General features: G+C 42.5%; 1 long non-coding RNA gene across 1 annotated transcript; it reads left to right on the forward strand.

The window, feature by feature from the left end:
- The first annotated feature begins 20,981 nt into the window (after positions 1–20,981).
- LOC310873177 lies at positions 20,982–21,521 on the forward strand. Its single transcript, XR_014570467.1, has 3 exons — positions 20,982–21,104; positions 21,292–21,360; positions 21,497–21,521. It is a non-coding gene; the product is annotated as an uncharacterized lncRNA (long non-coding RNA).
- The last annotated feature ends 2,348 nt before the right edge of the window (positions 21,522–23,869 follow it).

The raw sequence follows: 23,869 nt of genomic DNA on the forward strand, positions 1-23,869 counted from the left end.
ATTTTTAATTTAATATACAACAAGATATATTAGTGAACGAAAACCTGAACCTGTGAACCATAATTAAATAACAAATAGGCACACACACGCTGCTGTTTTGCAGGTGCTCCTCCTGTCCAGTGTGTCTGTCTGTCTGTCTGTCTGTCTCTCTCTATCACAGTGGTCCGTCCGTGACCAACTGACCATGCACGTTCCGACGTTCGACAGTCTATTTAGATTGCCTCGCAGACGTTAGTCACTGCAGTGGCCGCCGGCCGGGCTGTCAACTGTCATTATATGAATGTGCAGCAAAAACCGTATATAGCCTCATGTGGCTGGTGGTTGCTTGGCTGGGTAATATACCTATATATCTCCGATGCAGTTCCCACTTGCGCTGGGAGCCTGGCACGGTACATTTGGCATTGAGCGACGCGTCAGGTTTATTATATTGCACATACCGTAAGAAAGACATCGGCCTTCATGCTGTAGAGACTGCTGCACTATACTCTCCAACGTCCCGTCATGGAAATATTTCAGCACAGACAGCCCAAATCCTCGCATGTATGCGCTCATGCAAAACACTGTTTAAATGGCTTAAGCATCTCTTGCAACATTGTTTTTAATTGCGCGATTTTATCTCCTACTAATTTCATATGACACATGTATTCCTTAACATTTTTATTTATTTATTTTTTACATGTAGCCCATATACATTATACATACCTTTTATATAAACATTTTAAGAGTGAATACATATATGTTTAGATGCCTGTGACAGCCTCTCAGCAGTTCAGACAAGGCTGCTCCGCTTGTGTAAAACAGAAAAACAGCGTACGCCAGCTGAAGAGTAGACGTGACTATTTGTCCTACTCAAGTTCAATTTCAAGCTTTGCCGGAAATGTTAAATGCCGAAAAATGTCGGTAATTTCGGCGTGCGCCCATATTTTGGCGTACGCACGGTTGATGAATGAGGGCCTATCTATTCATGCAATAGTTTACCTGCCAAGTTGCAATGTTCAAATGCCATGACTTGTGCAAATTGGGAATGACAAACTGATATAATTCTAGACATAAACATTTTGTGCTTTCCTTTATGACCTTGTCCCTATGCAAATAGGTGCACATGACATTTATCTCATGCGTTGGTGGTATAGTGGTAAGCATAGCTGCCTTCCAAGCAGTTGACCCGGGTTCGATTCCCGGCCAATGGAATACACTGTCTATTCATGCAAGAGTTTCCCTGCCAAGTTTCAATGCGTCATTCAGCAATGTTCAAATGCCATGACTTGTGCAAATTGGGAAGGACAAACTGATATAATTCTACAAATAAACATTTTGTGCTTTCCTGTATGACCTTGTCCCTCTGCAAATAGGTGCACATGACTTGTATCTCATGCGTTGGTGGTATAGTGGTAAGCATAGCTGCCTTCCAAGCAGTTGACCTGGGTTCCATTCCCGGCCAATGCAATACACTATCTATTCATGCAATAGTTTCCCTGCCAAGTTGCAATGCTTCATTCAGCAATGTTCAAATGCCATGACTTGTGCAAATTGGGAAGGACAAACTGATATAATTCTACAAATAAACATTTTGTGCTTTCCTGTATGACCTTGTCCCTTTGCAAATAGGTGCACATGACTTGTATCTCATGCGTTGGTGGTATAGTGGTAAGCATAGCTGCCTTTCAAGCAGTTGACCAGGGTTCGATTCCCGGCCAATGCAATACACTGTCTATTCATGCAAGACTTTCCCTGCCAAGGTGCAATGCTTCATTCAGCAATGTTCAAATGACATGACTTGTGCAAATTGGCAAGGACAAACTGATATAATTCTAGACATAAACATTTTGTGCTTTCCTGTATGACCTTGTCCCTCTGCAAATAGGTGCACATGACTTTTATCTCATGCGTTGGTGGTATAGTGGTAAACATAGCTGCCTTCCAAGCAGTTGACCCGGGTTTGATTCCCGGCCAATGCAATACACTGTCTATTCATGCAAGATTTTCCCTGGCAAGTTTCAATGCTTCATTCAGCAATGTTCGAATGCCATGACTTGTGCAAATTTGGAAGGACAAACTGATATAATTCTACACATAAACATTTTGTGCTTTCCTGTATGACCTTGTCCCTCTGCAAATAGGTGCACATGACTTGTATCTCATGCGTTGGTGGTATAGTGGTAAGCATAGCTGCCTTCCAAGCAGTTGACCCGGGTTCCATTCCCGGCCAATGCAATACACTATCTATTCATGCAATAGTTTACCTGCCAAGTTGCAATGTTCAAATGCCATGACTTGTGCAAATTGGGAAGGACAAACTGATATAATTCTAGTCATAAACATGTTGTGCTTTCCTTTATGACCTTGTCCCTATGCAAATAGGTGCACATGACGTTTATCTCATGCGTTGGTGGTATAGTGGTAAGCATAGCTGCCTTCCAAGCAGTTGACCCGGGTTCGATTCCCGGCCAATGGAATACACTGTCTATTCATGCAAGAGTTTCCCTGCCAAGTTTCAATGCGTCATTCAGCAATGTTCAAATGCCATGACTTGTGCAAATCGGGAAGGACAAACTGATATAATTCTACAAATAAACATTTTGTGCTTTCCTGTATGACCTTGTCCCTCTGCAAATAGGTGCACATGACTTGTATCTCATGCGTTGGTGGTATAGTGGTAAGCATAGCTGCCTTCCAAGCAGTTGACCCGGGTTCGATTCCCGTCCAATGCAATACACTGTCTATTCATGCAAGAGACTCCCTGCCAAGTTGCAATGTTCAAATGCCATGACTTGTGCAAATTGGGAATGACAAACTGATATAATTCTAGACATAAACATTTTGTGCTTTCCTTTATGACCTTGTCCCTATGCAAATAGGTGCACATGACATTTATGTCATGCGTTGGTGGTATAGTGGTAAGCATAGCTGCCTTCCAAGCAGTTGACCCGGGTTCGATTCTTGGCCAATGGAATACACTGTCTATTCATGCAAGAGTTTCCCTGCCAAGTTTCAATGGGGCATTCAGCAATGTTCAAATGCCATGACTTGTGCAAATTGGGAAGGACAAACTGATATAATTCTACAAATAAACATTTTGTGCTTTCCTGTATGACCTTGTCCCTTTGCAAATAGGTGCACATGACTTGTATCTCATGCGTTGGTGGTATAGTGGTAAGCATAGCTGCCTTTCAAGCAGTTGACCAGGGTTCGATTCCCGGCCAATGCAATACACTGTCTATTCATGCAAGACTTTCCCTGCCAAGGTGCAATGCTTCATTCAGCAATGTTCAAATGACATGACTTGTGCAAATTGGCAAGGACAAACTCATATAATTCTAGATATAAACATTTTGTGCTTTATGTATGACCTTGTCCCTCTGCAAATAGGTGCACATGTCTTGTATCTCATGCGTTGGTGGTATAGTGGTAAGCATAGCTGCCTTCTAAGCAGTTGACCCTGGTTCAATTCCCGGCCAATGCAATACACTATCTATTCATGCAATAGTTTCCCTGCCAAGTTGCAATGCTTCATTCAGCAATGTTCAAATGCCATGCCTTGTGCAAATTGGGAAGGACAAACTGATATAATTCTAGACTGTCGACAGGCCGGCAGTAGGTTGTGAAGATGGCTGGGGTCAAGGGTCAAGGGCCGGTGAGGAGGGGCCGCCTCCCCAGCAGATGACGCAGTCTTCACATTATGAGGAAAAGGTCCCCAGAATGCAGACCGGGTGGCCCCAGAAGAATGAATATGGGCATTGGCGTCGCAAGAGATATAATGTTTACCCAAGGCGTTATGAGTTTCTTTCAAGAGAGCATGTCCAGAAGAATGAATATGGGCATGTTTACATTCAAGAGAACAGGTGCAGAACAATGACGTTCTGGCCAGGGACACAGATCTGATAGCTGACCACATGTCAAAATGACCAGTACTTCACCCCAGGAGAAGATCCGAAGGCGGCGAGGCCAGGGCGGACTGCAGGAATGGGGACTTTTGAAGTTCCACAACAGGCCCACTGATATATCAAGAAAGTCGGCGGTTTGGTGGTGATTGATGTCATTACTGTGATGAGATCTTTGGTGTTGTTCGCCAAAGTGTTTTTGTATAAATATATTGTAAAGTTTGTATGGTCAAGTTTATATGGGTACTGTGAGAAGATATTTTATACCCCATAGGATAAAAAGAAAGGAAGCAGCTGACTTGAATGTTGTCCTCCTTATCAGGAGATTAGAGAACTGTCTGGCTGATCTAGTGACCTCCCCTGGTTTCCCAGAGTCTCTAGGAGAGATGTACACCCCCACCCCTAGTTTCACCCCATGTTGGCTGATGTAGGCAGACACTATGAGTTCATTTTATTGTGTGTTGTTTTTGTTTTCACCTCTGAAACTGATATAATGATTATTAACTGTTTTGTTTTTAATAGTTTACAAGTTGAATTGAAAAAGGGATGATTGTTTTCGCCTCCCTATTAACTAAGTAGAAGTTTGATTCCAGGTTGCTCATGTGTTCATATGACAACATAATGGTGTAGGCCTAAACAGGTTAAGTAAAAATACAAGTTGGGTCATCTGAAGAAGTTCCGTGACCGTGGAGAGCAAACCTTTGTTTCGCAATGGATTTGTCATCTATGAAGGTATATAAAAAAAATGAGCGGGGGTGTACTTCGCAAAAAGGTGGGGAGAATCTTTGAGAGCCCCAAATTCAAAATGGCAGCCCTCAGCCATACTAAAAATTAACTTTTCAATGGTTTGGCCTACAATGCTGCACAGTACATGATTTCTGAAATTAATTGGGTCAGGGAATTCATAATTGATGTCATTTTATTGATTTGACCAATTTTACACCTTCAAATGCAAGATGGCTGCCGATTTTTAGCTCCAAAAGGTCAATTTTTCAAAATCGTCAGAAACACTTTATTTTAGGCTTGAATGAAAGATATTCTCATGCTGAGTTAAGTTACAATTACAATAGGCCTAAAGAGGGGTCATCTCAGAGGTCTGGTTAATGAGAAACAAACTGTCATGACCTGTCTGCTGCATACTTTTATTATGTAGTGATGTCCTAGTGTTTCCTTTTTGCCTAGTTTCTGCTGCCTGTCTTGTCTCACCTCCCTTTCATTAGTTTTGTTCTCCACCTGTGTGCTGTTAGTCTCTTAGCCAATTGTGTGTTAATTACCTTTTGTATTCACCTGTGTCCAGTTAAGCCTGTGTCTATTTAAGCCCTCAGTTCCTTGTTGGTTACTATCACATGTAGCATGGCTCCACAGAGACAGAATAGTTAGGTCATCTGAAGACGTTCTGTTCTAGCATTCTACAAATGTCTTACAAGCATGAGCTTGTAGATCGGCTATTTTTCAACAGCAAAACCATTACAAATAATGGTTACAAAAATGTGGCTTGATAGCTAACACTTGAAAGGTAGTCACCCCCCCCCCCCCACCCCCCAAGATCAAGCCTGCATGAATGCAGCATTAAAGAGAAAGCACAATGTCGTATCAATGTGTCCTGAAATGTGGCAAGCCTTGCAAGTCCTCTGATACTATCAGCCAAGATAAATGGGATGGCTTACAAATGAAAGCCAATAACTGGTCAGGACTTTTGGTGGTGACATTTACAACACCACTCCATGGCAAAATGGTCCAGGAAATCACTACATGCATTCAACATGTTATCTGTCAATTTCCTCGACACGTTTGATTGAGCAAGCCAGACAACGAGCAAAAAAGCAAAGTGACATTGCTCAGAGCTCAAATTCTGAAATGCTAGACGAGACTCTGTGTAATGAACAGCCAGAGGGGCCATCACCAAAGCGCCTGCGTTCATCCGTGGGTGGGCGTCTACATGACAAATCAAAATGTGTGTGGTGCAATCAGGGTGTGGACATGAGGCATCCAGATAGAACAAATAACCTGTTGAGAATCAGTACACATTCAGGATGGTGCTCCTTCAAGCGCCACACAGTCCTCATAAAAGATGACGAGCTGAGAAACCGTCTCACACGACTCATCACTCACTGTGAGGGAGAAACATCAATTAACCTGAGCACTGGCATGGCTAATGGGGACTATGTCTTCAAGCATCCAGAGGCAGATACAATGCTACTGTCTGCATATGCAAAAGTTAGGACGACTAACTACACTGGACCTGTGGTATTGGACTGCGAGGACACAGATGTGTATGTCCAAGCAGCTTACGTATCACAGCAAGTCAGAGGTGATTTGCTGATCAAGCGCAAGCATGGATTAATCAACTGCCGTGCCATGCTCTCAGAAGAGGTTGCAGACATCATCGTAGCTCTCCATGTGATCACTGGCAGTGACCACACATCAGGCTTTTATGGGCATGGGAAGAAGAAGGTGTTGGAGAAGGTGATTATTGATCCTGAGTCAAGAGAGCTCCTGGGACGAGTGGATCAGAGTCTGGACTTAAATGATGGAGTCAGAGCAGATATGAAGGCATTTGTCCTCTCCATCATTTACGCTGAGAGTCCAAATGTCAGTTGTGGGCAGGCCAGGGCTTCCAAGTGGCACAAACTGAAAAAAAAAGTGTACAATCCGTCTCCCACCTGATGAGGACTCTTTGGATCTTCACTTGAAAAGGACAAACTACCTAACGTATTGTCAGCTCCATTACAACCTGCAAGAGCATCCTTCTCCCATTGGTCACGGCTGGGAACTAGTGAATGGGAAGTGCCGGCCAGTGCGTCACACCCTTCCACCCTTGCCCCAGCAGCTCACACCTCATGTCTGTTCAGATGAGAGTAGTGGTGATGAAGAGAGCAGTCAGTGTGGAGAATCAACAGATTCAGATGAAGAGTAATTCCAGCTGATCTGAGCGAGCGGGAAGGGTTGTAGGGCCGGATCATGCCTTAGGTATGGAGGGGCCATACCTTTGATTGCTTTATAGGCCAGTTATAGGTCAGTTTTCTCTGCCTTCACCCTTATTTCCTTTGTTTGTTTTCCTTAAAATAAAAAAAAAATAAAAAAAACTCCCTTGTGACTGTTCACCTTGTCGTGGTAAGGGAGCTTGTGTACCTCATTGAACTCTGAGAGCTATGCCGGTAGGAGGTGACTCCGGACAACCGGACAGGTAGAGGGCGAGAGGTCGGACAAAGAACAGTCAAATGACCTCTCTTTAGCATGGAGCCTTTTTTAGAAAAAGAAATGTCAATGACCACTGAGTGTGGACAACTGGTGGAAACTGCAGCCAGGGCTAATTACATTATCGAAGTGAACCAGGGTGACCATGTCAGCTTGCCTCTCCCCTGTGTAGGCCTACTAGTAATTGTACTGTTCATAACTTAACTCAACATGAGAATATCTTTCATTCAAGCCTAAAATAAAGTGTTTCTGACAATTTTGAAAAATTGACCTTTTGGAGCTAAAAATCGGCAGCCATCTTGAATTTGAAGGTGTAAAATTGGTCAAATCAATAAAATGACATCAATTAATGTCAGAAATCATGTACTGTGCAGCATTGTAGGCCAAACCATTGAAAAGTAATTTTTTAGTATGGCTGAGGGCTGCCATTTTGAATGTGGGGCTCTCAAAGATTTTCCCCACCTTTTTGCGAAGTACACCCCCGCTCATTTTTTTTATATACCTTCATAGATGAAAAATCCATTGCGAAACAAAGGTTTGCTCTCCACGGTCACGGAACTTCTTCAGATGACCCAACTATTTTAATATAAAGTAGGGATGATGTTATTTTAGCCTCCCTGGATTCTTAGAGACAGTATTGTCTATTCTCTCCTCTCTACCCTCCCTGGAGTCATTCCTCTCCCTCTCACCTGACACTGCAACCTCATCCTTCCTCTCCTCTATCTCATCTGCATTCGACCAACACTGCCCGCTCTCATCCAGGCCAGCTCGCTCATGTCCACCGGCTCCCTGGCTATCTGAAACTCTCAGATCTGAACGAACACCTCTAAGGGCAGCTGAAAGAAAGTGGCACAAGACGAAGCCAGATGACATTTCACACTTTCACTCACTCCTCTCTGCCTTTGCCCACTCACTAACCACTGCTAAAACCTTTTTCTACCACACCAAAATCCAATCCTGTACTTCTAACCCAAGGAAGCTCTTCTCCACTTTCTCCTCCCTCCTTAAACCCCCTCCCCCCACTCAACCTTCATCCCTCACTGCTGATGTTTTTGTCAACTACTTCGAGAAGAAGGTTGATGATATCAGCAGCTCCTTTCCTCCCCTCCCACATAAAGTGGCATCTGACTCAACCAACACCAACCCCAACATACCATGCATGTCCTTCTCTCCTCTTTCCCCAGACGAGGTTCTACAACTAGTAACATCCTCTAGACCTACCACTTGTCCTCTTGACCCTGTCCCGTCTCCAATCTTCCAGACCATCGCACCTGATCTGCTCCCCTTCATCACCTCCATCATCAACACCTCAGTAACCTCAGGCTGCGTCCCATCTGCCCTCAAGTCAGCCAGAGTAACACCACTCCTCAAAGAACCAACCCTTGACCCCTCAGATGTCAAGAACTACAGACCGGTATCACTCCTTTCATTTATTTCTAAAACCATTGAACGTGTCGTCTCCAACCAGCTCTCTCTCCATCTCTCACAGAACAACCTGCTAGATCCCAACCAGTCCGGATTCAAGAAGGCCCACTCCACAGAAACTGCCCTGCTGGCAGTCACAGAAGCACTACATGCTGCCCAAGCTGCTTCCCACAAGACAATGTCAGTCTTAAAATCAGAGACTTCACAATTTGAATGATCCCTACTTTTGTGGGCATTGAAGGAGGAATAAGCATTTGTGCTGTAGTTAAATTTTTTGAATGGACAAACCACCGTCTCATGGCGTCTTAAATGTGTCCTTAAATGACCAAAGAGAGTTGTGTCATTAAAAGGTTGTCTGAATTTACACACTGGACAGACAAATGACTCATTGTAACTTTGAACAGCATTCTGGGTATGTTGCCTGGATAAGTGAATTTTCAAAGCATTTATTGACGGAAATGTGCACACACAGTCATTGTAGAGACAGGGCAACTGACTGACTGAGGAGACATTGCTATGATGCAAGCGGTAGTGTTCTAGCAGCTGAGCTCTTTTCTCAAAATTGGCAGTACTACAAAGTTTGCACCGCCAAGCCATTGTCTGACCATGTCAATAGTACATACCACACTGACTTATTTTTCAGCTCTTCTTGTTTGTTTCCGAGCTGAAAAGAGATGAGATTAAAAATTAAGACAGGCTGCAATCCTTTTTTATTTTTTTTAAACACAAAACCACAGTATCAGAACAGGGCTCTAAACAAGACACTATAAACATTAATAAATAAATAGAAGCCTGGTAGCACAACATTAAATTATATCACCTTTACTGAAACATATGGTGACATCAAATGAAATATTCCCACAGAGAAAATTAAATTTGAGATTACAAGATGAGTGGGTACGTCGGCAACCACAAAAGTGCTTTCCACAGTAGCCTGGTGGCGTGACTTTAAATAATTATGGGTGCCTGCCATGCAATGGCAGAAACACAGGTTGAAATCCGCAACCAATACTTAATTATCGTAGTCAAGACACAAAACTTTGACGTCTATGGCCGGCCGCACGGTTTACCAAAGCCCCGCAATATATACATCGAAACGTGCGGCTCGGCCGGAAATGGTGTGCTTGTGCTTTTCTTTCCGTTTCGGGTTACCGTGCCGACGTAATTCGCAATAAACAACGCGAAAAATGCCCCATGCAAAGTCAATGGGGAAACGCGGGTAAAACAGAAAACGACACGTTACTTTGGAGCCACATTACTCTGGCATACTGTTACGTAGAAACACGATTTAAACCTCAAACAGCACACGAGGCCATCGACTTTGTCGTGGTTCAGACGGAATTCGAATACGTTGCACGGTTTGCCCGCTGTCGCAGTTCAAAGTGTGTGTGGTCTGAGCAAAAATCTCGACTCACAGTGTCGCACAGCCAGAGAGAGAGCGGGTCAGAGGGACAAGCCAATGTGAAACAGACTGCCAACTTAGTCAAAGCGAAGTTCAAACTGATGAGGCTGGGCCCTCTCAGAGTCAGAATGTTGAACTGGATGCTCCAGATAATCCTACTGAGTTTAATGACCCTGGTGAATTGCAATCTCAAGTGTTCTGCATGTATCAGAGATGACAATACAAGACATAGTTGAAAATTTGGCACAAATATTCATTTTGTCCAAACCCCTTGAGGTTTTAGGTTTCAGGAGAGCATGGCCAGTCTATGAACGATGCACTTCTTAATGAATGTGTGGAAGCTGTCATGAAAAGTAATGTGTTTGTCAGCGCTACTGCTGAACGTGCAGAGCTGTCCACTACTAAGCGAAGGAAAACATTTGTAAAGAATAACTACCCTCTGGTAATGCCTGTAGAATATGATGTGCCAGCTGTGGATTCCATTAAACACACAGCAGTTTATGTTCCAGTATTAGAGATGCTCCAAACAATGTTAAAGAATACAGATCTACTTGACAAGATTCAAGAAGCTAAACCATCGCCACCTGGCATGTACATGTGAAGATGGCACATATTTCAAAGACAATCCGTTGTTGTCAGAAACAGGAGAGCTGAAGTTATCACTAATCTTGTACATGGACGACCTGGAACTAGCAAATCCTTTAGGCACATCTAGAAAGATCCACAAGCTTTGTGCAGTATACTGGTTGTTAGCTAATATACCCAGTGAGTATCGGTCCAGCCTTAATACAGCTAGGAATGCTGTTCAAAGTAACTGATCTGGAGAGTTGTACTTTGAAAGCCTTCTTTCACCTTTGTTGAAGGATTTGCAAACACTTGAGCAGGATGGTGTTTTTATTGAGTCTCTTGGGCAATGTGTAAAAGGCACCGTCATGTGTGTTGCAGCCGATAATTTGGGTGCCCATGGTCTTGCAGGTTTTGCACGGTGTTTCAACAAAAACTATATCTGCAGATTTTGTTGCTGTACTTTTGATGAGATGCAGTCCACAGAAGTTTCTGAAGGAGAGTTTAGCATGAGAACGAGGGCCTGCCATGATGTTCATGTGCAGAATGCTGTGGAAGGAGAAAAGGCGTATTTGGGTGTCACAGCTGAGTGTGCTCTCACTACGACATTGCAGCATTTTCATCCTGTTGATGGTTTCCCGCCTGATGTACTTCATGACATTGTGCCAGTTGAGTTGGCCCTGTGCATCGGCGTGATGATTCGTCAGAAGTATTTCACACTGGAATATCTAAACGCAAGGATTAAAACATTTCCATATCAGCACTCTGATAAGGTTGATAAACCTAAACCAATCTCAAAGCTTTTTGCGAAAAAGAAAAGCATAGGTGGAAATGGGCATGAAAATTCTACTCTAATCAGGTTATTGCCTCTTCTGGTAGGGAGTAAAATTCCTGAAGGTGACGACACATGGGCCATACTGATGGACCTGAAAGAAATTGTGCAGATGGCGTTGTCCCCATCTTTCACAGAGGAGTCCATACAGTACATGCAGACTAAAATAGAAACAAAATTTCAAGAAATTTTACTGGGTGCCTGAAGCTCGCCAAGTCTGTGCAGCATTTGAGCCACGGACCACCATTTGATGACATTTAGCCTCTCAGAAGGGTCCATTTGGTTACATGTGAGCCAGGAGGTCTCCCCATTGACTTCCAATGGGGTATTTTGTCTTAGTTTATTGCGCATTACGTTGCCACCAACATTCTAATGCTAACATGCTAATACTAACATGCTAACATTTTAATGCTAATATGATAATGCTAACATGTTAATGCTAACATGATATCAAGCTAAAATGCTAACATGCTGCTAACATGCTAATGCTATCATGCTAACATGCTAATGCTATCATGCAAACATGCTAATGCTAACATGCTAATGCTATCATGCTAACATGTTAATGATATCATGCTAACATTCTAATGCTAACATGCTAATGCTATCATGCTAATGCTATCATGCTAACATGCTAATGCTATCATGCTAATGCTAACATGCTAATGCTATCATGCTAACATGCTAATGCTAACATGTTATGTGTTTCCCCGATTTTCTCCATTGACTTTCAATGTGTGTGTGTGTGTGTGTGTGTGTGTGTGCGACTGTGCGTGCACATGTGTGCATGTGCGTTCGCGTGTGTGCGAGAGGTGGTCAACTTGGTCTAAGTGCATGGAGCAAGTTTCAAGACTGTAGCATGTTGCAAACAAAAGTTATAGCTGTGTAAAGGCCAGCCAATAGGAATACAGAGGGGCAGGGCTTAAGCAATTAAGCCATTACAGCTTGTTCCTCTTGATGGTCTACTCTACGTCCATGTACCAAAGTTTGAGGCTGTAGCATGTTGTAAACAATAGTTGGAGCTGTGTAAAGGCCAGCCAATAGGAAGACAGGGTTTGTGTGTGTGCGTGCGCGTGTGTGTGTGTGCGCTCAGGGGGGCAACCCGGTTCTGGCGAGCCACCCCGCGTCTGAAACGGTTGAGAAATGACAGAGTTACGTGTTTCCCCAATTGTCTCCATTGACTTTCAATGTGTGTGTGTGTGTGTGTGTGTGTGCGTGCGTGCACATGTGTGCATGTGCGTGCGTGTGCGTTCATGTGCGTGCGTGTGTGAGAGGTGGTCAACTTCACCTTGAATCATTAACAATGTATCATTTTCAGCTGGGCTACGCTATGCAAATGCACCCACTATTGAAAGTAAAAAACACACTGACTCAATGAGAGAATTTGTTCAGACATACGGTCCGAACAAATTGCTCTAGCGCAAAAAGTAAAAGTCGAATGCGATTTCTGTTTTCGCCGTGAGTGACCTGAGACATTAAGGTACGCCGTGTGCGATCGTGGTATTGGTACGATAAAAAACGTGGTTATAAGAGCGAGTTAAGAAATTGTGTTTGTGATGAAAGAATTGCTGACTCATTCAAGCAGTTAACATGAAGTTCTATGACACATTATGATGGTACACCTGTCGCTTTCAGGGCTGTAGTTCACGTACCGTATGAATCTGGGCTGTGGTTGTGACATTGGGTGAAAGAGGACGAGTGTGGCTACAAAATTACCGAAACCCATGCGTGTAAAGTGAATATTCTGGCCGTGAGGACGATTTGTTCGGAGAATTTCGCTACAGTTTTCACATTGGCTTCTCCCTCTGACCCGCTCTCTCTCTGGCCGTGCGACACTGTTAGTCGAGATTTTTGCTCAGACCACACACACTTTGAACTGCGATAGCGGGCAAACCGTGCAACGTATTCGAATTCCGTCTGAACCACAACAAAGTCGATGGCCTCGTGTGCTGTTTGAGGTTTAAATCGTGTTTCTACGTAACAGTATGCCAGAGCAATGTGGCTCCAAAGTAACGTGTCGTTTTCTGTTTTTACCCGCGTTTCCCCATTGACTTTGCATGGGGCATTTTTCGCGTCGTTTATTGCGAATTACGTCGGCACGGTAACCCGAAACGGAAAGAAAAGCACAAGCACACCATTCCCGGCCGAGCCGCACGTTTCGATGTATATATTGTGGGGCTTTGGTAAACCGTGCGGCCGGCCGTAGACGTCAAAGTTTCGTGTCTTGACGATTATAATAACTAGAAAAAAAAATTCAAGAAATTTTACTGGGTGCCTGAAGCTCGCCAAGTCTGTGCAGCATTTGAGCCACGGACCACCATTTGATGACATTTAGCCTCTCAGAAGGGTCCATTTGGTTACATGTGAGCCAGGTCTCCCCATTGACTTTCAATGAGTATTTTGTCTTAGTTCATTGCGCATTACGTTGCCACCAACATTCTAATGCTAACATGCTAATACTAACATGCTAACATGCTAGCATGCTAACATTTTAATGCTAACATGATATCATGCTAATGCTAACATGCTAATGCTATCATGCTAACATGCTAATGCTAACATGCTAATGCTATCATGCTAACATGCTAATGTTAACATGCTAATGCTATCATGCTAACATGCTAATGCTAACATGCTAATGCTAACATGTTAATGCTAACATGCTAATATGCTAACATGCTAATGCTAACACGATAATGCTAACATGCTAACATGCTAATGCTAACATGCTAATGATATCATGCTAACATGCTAATGCTAACAATGCTAACATTCTAATGATAACATGCTAACATGCTAATGCTATCATGCTAACATGCTAATGCTATCATGCAAATATGCTAATGCTAACATGCTAATGCTATCATGCTAACATTATAATGCTAACATGCTAATGCTAACATGCTAATGCTATCATGCTAACATGCTAACATGCTAATGCTAACATGCTAATATGCTAACATGTTAATGCTAACATGCTAATGCTAACATGCTAATGCTAACATGTTAATGCTAACATGCTAATATGCTAACATGCTAATGCTAACATGATAATGCTAACATGCTAACATGCTAATGCTAACATGCTAATGCTAACATGCTAACATGCTAATGCTAACATGATAATGCTAACATGCTAACATGCTAATGCTAACATGCTAATGATATCATGCTAACATGCTAATGCTATCATGCTAATGCTAACATGCTAATGCTATCATGCTAACATGCTAATGCTAACAATGCTAACATTCTAATGATAACATGCTAACATGCTAATGCTATCATGCTAACATGCTAATGCTATCATGCAAATATGCTAATGCTAACATGCTAATACTAACATGCTAACATTTTAATGCTAATATGATAATGCTAACATGTTAATGCTAACATGATATCAAGCTAAAATGCTAACATGCTGCTAACATGCTAATGCTATCATGCTAACATGCTAATGCTATCATGCAAACATGCTAATGCTAACATGCTAATGCTATCATGCTAACATGTTAATGATATCATGCTAACATTCTAATGCTAACATGCTAATGCTATCATGCTAATGCTATCATGCTAACATGCTAATGCTATCATGCTAATGCTAACATGCTAATGCTATCATGCTAACATGCTAATGCTAACATGTTATGTGTTTCCCCGATTTTCTCCATTGACTTTCAATGTGTGTGTGTGTGTGTGTGTGTGTGTGTGTGCGACTGTGCGTGCACATGTGTGCATGTGCGTTCGCGTGTGTGCGAGAGGTGGTCAACTTGGTCTAAGTGCATGGAGCAAGTTTCAAGACTGTAGCATGTTGCAAACAAAAGTTATAGCTGTGTAAAGGCCAGCCAATAGGAATACAGAGGGGCAGGGCTTAAGCAATTAAGCCATTACAGCTTGTTCCTCTTGATGGTCTACTCTACGTCCATGTACCAAAGTTTGAGGCTGTAGCATGTTGTAAACAATAGTTGGAGCTGTGTAAAGGCCAGCCAATAGGAAGACAGGGTTTGTGTGTGTGCGTGCGCGTGTGTGTGTGTGCGCTCAGGGGGGCAACCCGGTTCTGGCGAGCCACCCCGCGTCTGAAACGGTTGAGAAATGACAGAGTTACGTGTTTCCCCAATTGTCTCCATTGACTTTCAATGTGTGTGTGTGTGTGTGTGTGTGTGTGCGTGCGTGCACATGTGTGCATGTGCGTGCGTGTGCGTTCATGTGCGTGCGTGTGTGAGAGGTGGTCAACTTCACCTTGAATCATTAACAATGTATCATTTTCAGCTGGGCTACGCTATGCAAATGCACCCACTATTGAAAGTAAAAAACACACTGACTCAATGAGAGAATTTGTTCAGACATACGGTCCGAACAAATTGCTCTAGCGCAAAAAGTAAAAGTCGAATGCGATTTCTGTTTTCGCCGTGAGTGACCTGAGACATTAAGGTACGCCGTGTGCGATCGTGGTATTGGTACGATAAAAAACGTGGTTATAAGAGCGAGTTAAGAAATTGTGTTTGTGATGAAAGAATTGCTGACTCATTCAAGCAGTTAACATGAAGTTCTATGACACATTATGATGGTACACCTGTCGCTTTCAGGGCTGTAGTTCACGTACCGTATGAATCTGGGCTGTGGTTGTGACATTGGGTGAAAGAGGACGAGTGTGGCTACAAAATTACCGAAACCCATGCGTGTAAAGTGAATATTCTGGCCGTGAGGACGATTTGTTCGGAGAATTTCGCTACAGTTTTCACATTGGCTTCTCCCTCTGACCCGCTCTCTCTCTGGCCGTGCGACACTGTTAGTCGAGATTTTTGCTCAGACCACACACACTTTGAACTGCGATAGCGGGCAAACCGTGCAACGTATTCGAATTCCGTCTGAACCACAACAAAGTCGATGGCCTCGTGTGCTGTTTGAGGTTTAAATCGTGTTTCTACGTAACAGTATGCCAGAGCAATGTGGCTCCAAAGTAACGTGTCGTTTTCTGTTTTTACCCGCGTTTCCCCATTGACTTTGCATGGGGCATTTTTCGCGTCGTTTATTGCGAATTACGTCGGCACGGTAACCCGAAACGGAAAGAAAAGCACAAGCACACCATTCCCGGCCGAGCCGCACGTTTCGATGTATATATTGTGGGGCTTTGGTAAACCGTGCGGCCGGCCGTAGACGTCAAAGTTTCGTGTCTTGACGATTATAATAACTAGAAAAAATAATTCAAGAAATTTTACTGGGTGCCTGAAGCTCGCCAAGTCTGTGCAGCATTTGAGCCACGGACCACCATTTGATGACATTTAGCCTCTCAGAAGGGTCCATTTGGTTACATGTGAGCCAGGTCTCCCCATTGACTTTCAATGAGTATTTTGTCTTAGTTCATTGCGCATTACGTTGCCACCAACATTCTAATGCTAACATGCTAATACTAACATGCTAACATGCTAGCATGCTAACATTTTAATGCTAACATGCTAATGCTAACATGATATCATGCTAATGCTAACATGCTAATGCTATCATGCTAACATGCTAATGCTAACATGCTAATGCTATCATGCTAACATGCTAATGTTAACATGCTAATGCTATCATGCTAACATGCTAATGCTAACATGCTAATGCTAACATGTTAATGCTAACATGCTAATATGCTAACATGCTAATGCTAACACGATAATGCTAACATGCTAACATGCTAATGATATCATGCTAACATGCTAATGCTAACAATGCTAACATTCTAATGATAACATGCTAACATGCTAATGCTATCATGCTAACATGCTAATGCTATCATGCAAATATGCTAATGCTAACATGCTAATGCTATCATGCTAACATTATAATGCTAACATGCTAATGCTAACATGCTAATGCTAACATGCTAACATGCTAACATGCTAATGCTAACATGCTAATATGCTAACATGTTAATGCTAACATGCTAATGCTAACATGCTAATGCTAACATGTTAATGCTAACATGCTAATATGCTAACATGCTAATGCTAACATGATAATGCTAACATGCTAACATGCTAATGCTAACATGCTAATGCTAACATGCTAACATGCTAATGCTAACATGCTAATGCTAACATGATAATGCTAACATGCTAACATGCTAATGCTAACATGCTAATGATATCATGCTAACATGCTAATGCTATCATGCTAATGCTAACATGCTAATGCTATCATGCTAACATGCTAATGCTAACAATGCTAACATTCTAATGATAACATGCTAACATGCTAATGCTATCATGCTAACATGCTAATGCTATCATGCAAATATGCTAATGCTAACATGCTAATGCTAACATGCTAATGCTATCATGCTAACATGCTAATGCTAACATGCTAACATGCTAATGCTAACATGCTAATGCTAACATGCTAATATGCTAACATGCTAATGCTAACATGCTAATGCTAACATGCTAACATGCTAATGCTAACATGCTAATGCTATCATGCTAACATGCTAATGCTAAGATGTCTGAGCTGTAAGGGTCCATTTGGTTTCGTTCAGGGGGGCGGCCCGGTTCCGGCGAGCCGCCCTGCTTCTGAACCGGCGAGAAATGACAGAGTTACGTGTTTCCCCGTTTTTCTCCATTGACTTTCAATGTGTGTGTGTGCGTGCACATGTGTGCATGTGCGTGCATGTGCGTTCGTGTGTGCACGTGTTTGAGAGGTGGTCAACTTGACCTTGAATCATTAACAAAGTATCAATTTCACCTGGGCTAGGGCTAGTCTATGCGAATGCAAACACTATTGAAAGTTAAAACCACACTGATTCAGTGAGAGAACGTATGTCCGAACAAATTGCTCTATCGCAAAAAGTAAACGTCAAATGCGATTTTTGTTTTCGCCGTGAGTGACCCGAGACATTGAGGTACGCCGTGTGCGATCGTGGTATTGGTACGATAAAAAACGTAGTTATGAGAGCGAGTTAAGAAATTGTGTTTGTGATGAAAAAATTGCTGACTCATTCAAGCAGTTAACATGAAGTTCTATGACACATTATGATGGTACACCTGTCGCTTTCAGGGCTGTAGTTCACGTACCGTATGAATCTGGGCTGTGGTTGTGACATTGGGTGAAAGAGGACGAGTGTGGCTACAAAATTACCAAAACCCATGCGTGTAAAGTTAATATTTTGGCCGTGAGGACGATTTGTTCGGAGAATTTCGCTACAGTTTTCACATTGGCTTCTCCCTCTGACCCGCTCTCTCTCTGGCCGTGCGACACTGAGAGTCGAGATTTTTGCTCAGACCACACACACTTTGAACTGAGATAGCGGGCAAACCGTGCAACGCATTCGAATTCCGTCTGAACCACAACAAAGTCGATGGCCTCGTGTGCTGTTTGAGGTTTAAATCGTGTTTCTACGTAACAGTATGCCAGAGCAATGTGGCTCCAAAGTAACGTGTCGTTTTCAGTTTTTACCCGCGTTTCCCCATTGACTTTGCATGGGGCATTTTTCGCGTCGTTTATTGCGAATTACGTCGGCACGGTAACCCGAAACGGAAAGAAAAGCACAAGCACACCATTCCCGGCCGAGCCGCACGTTTCGATGTATATATTGTGGGGCTTTGGTAAACCGTGCGGCCGGCCATAGAGGTCAAAGTTTCGGAACATATATTACGATAATTATTAAGTATTGGTTGCGGATTTCAACCTGTGTTTCTGCCATTGCATGGCAGGCACCCAGAATTAAGTATTGGTTGCGGATTTCAACCTGTGTTTCTGCCATTGCATGGCAGGCACCCAGAATAAGTGATCACAGACAGGGTCTTAAAGCTATGTTTCCTGACTTTAAGCTCAGACCCAAACATCATTACATTGAGCACTACCCAGAAATGACAAAGCGATTTGGGCCTCTTGTTCATCTATGGACCATGAGGTTTGAGGGAAAGCACAGATTTTTCAAAAGGGTTGTACATGACGCACAGAATTTCAAGAATGTCTTGAAAACTCTTGCAACCAGGCATCAATATATGATGGCGTATCACCTCAGTGCACCATCATTTTTCAAACCCCACACACAAGCCTCAAGTCTCAGCTCTGTCCAAGTCACCACACTCCCGCAAGTGGCCAAAGACTTCATTGAGACAAAGACAAACAGCCAAATCATATACAGCGCATCAAAGATCTCCATAAAGGGCACAGAGTTTGCAAATCGTCGCTGTCTGATGAAAAACACGTATGTCCATTTTTTATGATTTTCTCTTTTTTCTTTAGTTGGAAGAGAGCCGTTCTGCTCTCTCTACTGGTCTCGGTTGATGTGTTAATGGCCAATGAAAAGGTGTTTTATTTAACAATCTATTTAACACGCATCACCATTGGATGTTCAACCTGTCCATCACATCGCGTATGTAAGGGGAGTGGAGATACGCTGAAACAAAAATCCCCATTGGACGTGGGACCTGTCCATCACATCGCGTATCCAAAGGGGTGTGGAGATACGCTGAAACAATCATTCCCATTGGATGTGAAACCTGTCCATCACACCGCACGTATTGAACCGCGGGAGAAAAAGGGGCGAAACTTTTCACAGACACAGGACAGCATACTTTTATGGACACGGAATTTGACATTATTACAAGGTAAAATACCACCAAAAGTGTTTTTTGACAACAGTATGTTAGGTTATGCTAACGACCATGTTCACGATTGTCCTAGACTTCATGTGAATTGTTATTTTTGTTAAACATCGCCACGTTTGGGACCTCAACCCCTCTATTTTAGCTCCGGAGCTAATGGACACTGATTTCTTCAACGCTGTAATCTACTTTTCAGTATTATATTTCACATCGATGATGTATTCAATGGAGGAGCTGTGTGCCATAGTTAACGTCGTCAAGTGTGTCAGGGGCAGACATGATAAAGCAGAGACTGCAGAGAGCAGTGATAGCAGCGAGGAAGGTTTGTGGAATTACAAAACAACGTGTGTGTGTGTGTGTGTGTGTGTGTGTGTGTGTGTGTCGGCTGGGAAAAATTAGAACCATGTCAACGACGTGTGTGTGTGAGTAGAGGTCTAGTTATTAATTAGTATTCAGTGTAATGTTAACATGTTTTTTATTTATCCCCCCCCCCCAAGATGATCAGGTTGAGGTGCCAACTTATTAATTCATTTGGAAATAAAAATCATGAATGACAACAAATAGCTGATTTATTCAGTGTACTAATATTTTAAACTGTATCTTTCCAAGAAGATTCACTTGTATGTGACCAAGTGGATTCTGAAGGTGCTGGGTCTGCTGTTAAATCTGTAAATGAAGGTAGGTCGTGTGTTTTTGCCCATTACAATGTACATAGACCCACACAATAGACCCACACAATGTACATAGACCCACACCATGTGTTTCTGTGCTGTTGCACCTGCTGTACTAGTTGCAAATGTGTTATTTACCTTAAAGGACCACTTTTCAACCTATCTTCATAGGTCTTCACTAATAATCATGATAAAATGGCATTTTTTTTAACATAAATGGACATATCTGCTGTATATCATCACAATAATGTCAACTTATATCATTCATGTGAGATCAACCACATTTATTTTCTTCAGAAGCGACTATGGAGGACTCATCAATTGGGGAGATGGAAGGTTTGAAACACTCACTCACACTCACACTCTCTCTCACACACACACACACACACACACACACACACACACACACACACACACACACACACACACACACACACACACACACACACACATGGGGCTAACCACATTTGTTTTCTTGTTTTTCTTCAGAAGCAGCTGTGGAAGACTCATCAATTGGGGACGGGGAGATAGAAGGTTTGACACACACACACACACACACACACACACACACACACACACACACAGGGCTAGTCATGGCTGGGGGGGGGTTCAGTGTTTCCTAGCTGACCGGTGCAAAGACTCACCAAGTAAGGTTTGTGGTAAAATGAGGATTAAGAGCAATTGCATTCATTGTACATTGTGTTCCTCTTTATTTTCTCAGATGTGCTTGATTCATCATGGACACTTCAATTAGAGCTGGATAATTCTCCTGGTGCTGATGAATCCAGAGGTATTATTATTATTTATTTAGAGCCTTATTCTGTACACACACATGATGCACAATACATCATGTGATGCTTTGCAATATTGTGAACGCAAAGCAATGCATGATGAGAGAGAGGGAACATTTGATTTTTTTTCTGCAGGAGAAGGAGTTGAGCAGCACAGTAGACTGAGTAGAGTCTTGGACAGCAGTGGAGTTGAGGATGACCACCACTCAAGTGGGGACGAAGGTTTGTGGAACACTAGCCTTAAAGGAGAATTCCATGCTAGAATGCTTTCTCATCTTTCTTACCTTTCTTTGTAGTTGTTGCGTCCCCACCAAAGAGGTCCAGGTGTTTTTTTGTGCAAAAACTCCTTATTGGCTATTTTCCCTACCATAAGCCCTCAATGAATTGCATTGCATTGAATGGGAATTGAATGGGGATATGGGGTGTTATGCTAGTTCGCTTATTTCAATCGAAAGAAGTAGTAAAGTGTGCCGCTTGGGATATTATTTACATTATGAAGAGAGGATATATACAAAGAAATTATAATTTTGAGCGATGGAAATAAGCGAATTAGCACAACACCCCATAGCCCCATTCAATTCCCATTCAATTCAATGCAATTCATTTAGGGCTTATAGTAGGGGAAATAGCCAATAAGGAGCTTTTGCACAAAATAACACCTGGACCTCTTTGGTGGGGACGTAACAACTACAAAGAAAGGTAAGAAAGCCTTTTAGTATGGAATTCTCCTTTAAGTCAGCCAGAGCAAAGGGTGCACAATCTAGTGACACTGAATAACAGGTGTGTGAACATTGCATTCAGTTTGTCTGTCTTTCTTTCCCAGATCCACTGGATCAAACCTGGACATCTAAAGATGACCAAAGTGGTGTTTCTCCTGGTGCTGCTGAATCAGGCTATGAAGGTATTATTAGCCTTTATGTAAAATGACAGAGGTGATGTGAATGCTGCATGTTAGCTAGTTGGAATTTTGTGAATGTGGAGGATGAAGACGGAGTTGAGGACGACTTCTCAAGTGGGGGAGAAGAAGGTTTGTGGAACACTAGGCTTAAGTTAGCCAGAGCAAGAAATGCAAAATGCTGGTGAAGTAAATGAGCTAAAGTATATTACTATATAGCCCATAAACATACATAAACTTGACTAAATACTCAGGCAAAGATACGGAGAATGAGTCGACGACCGACAGGCAAACGAAAGTTGTTCCAGAGTTCCAATTTATTGTCAGAGTTCAGAGTACAGCATTCACACAGCCATGCAGGGGCATGGAGCCCCATGCACCCAGGCAGCCTCACGGCCTCTGGGCACTAACACACACAGTTACATTTTCAGTAGGTCTTTATACAGGTTAGAACAAAGAGATCAAAGAGAAAAGGTGGTTCCCAAAAACCCCCACTGTCCCAAATGGTCTGAAGTGGTCACCACGAAGGACAGTGCTTCTATCAGCAGCTGTGATCTATTTAGCATATAAGGACCCCTGTTGCTGTCAAGGCATCCTGTTCAGACATGCCTGTCTCTCACTCGAGCAGAGATACAAAGATCCACTTTAGTTTATTTAAACATATTTAAGCTATATTAATTGTGAATTGTGATTCCAATATACATCATATCCTCCCTTTGAGGCAACCTTGCCTCATAAAACGAATATTGAACACAATTTACCGTAGTCCTCCCTTTTGCACTGACTGGCTTGAACATCAGAAAACATGACACACAAAGAATCAAATCAAACATTACAGTATGTATACAAAATCGGTCATTCGTACATAGGCCTATATGAAAATTGACATAACTGGTAAACCATATTACAAAAATCTGACACTGAAACACAGTACACGTCGCTGAATCCAACCCCTTTTGCTTATCAAAAGCACCCAATATTCAAATCAAAGTGTGTTACAGTTTTCAAACTTGGCATCTGAAGCTCTTAGCTTCAGCTAATGTCAAGGATAAAGTTGACTATAGTCATCCATAAAATGATTCGTAACTTTCGTTATTTTTAGTTAACTCCTCTTTTAGCACATGCAGAAAGCACTCATAATTTATATCTAAACACTCTAAAATACCAAGGCTCGTATAACAACCAATCTACTGCGGCGACCGTAACGCTACCCCCTTCCATCATGCACACCTGACCACATCTCTGTGATTCACCGCCACTGTTAAAAGAGCTGTACGTTTCCAGATCTCATGCATGCTAAAGGTTATACATACTTACGTTAAGATCATAGAGTGTCCTACATAACTTTAGAGTCTCCCCACATGTCATAGCATAAATACCTTGTTGACTTTACCCATTCACAAATTTATTCGAACATAAATAAGAACTTTATGCATAATTAGGACGATTGACACTTATGCGTACGACAGGAGCACTGCCTTTCGCCTGACAAAGAAACATCTAACTAACTTTACTCCGGTAAATATCTCTGTTCAGTTTCAAATCTCCCATAGGCATATTCATCCCCATTAAGTCAACTTCTCTAATTAAAATACCCGACACATAAAAATCAA

Source organism: Protomyctophum parallelum (genome assembly GCF_964188405.1).
Source record: "Protomyctophum parallelum genome assembly, chromosome: 16".
Lineage (NCBI taxonomy): Eukaryota > Metazoa > Chordata > Actinopteri > Myctophiformes > Myctophidae > Protomyctophum > Protomyctophum parallelum.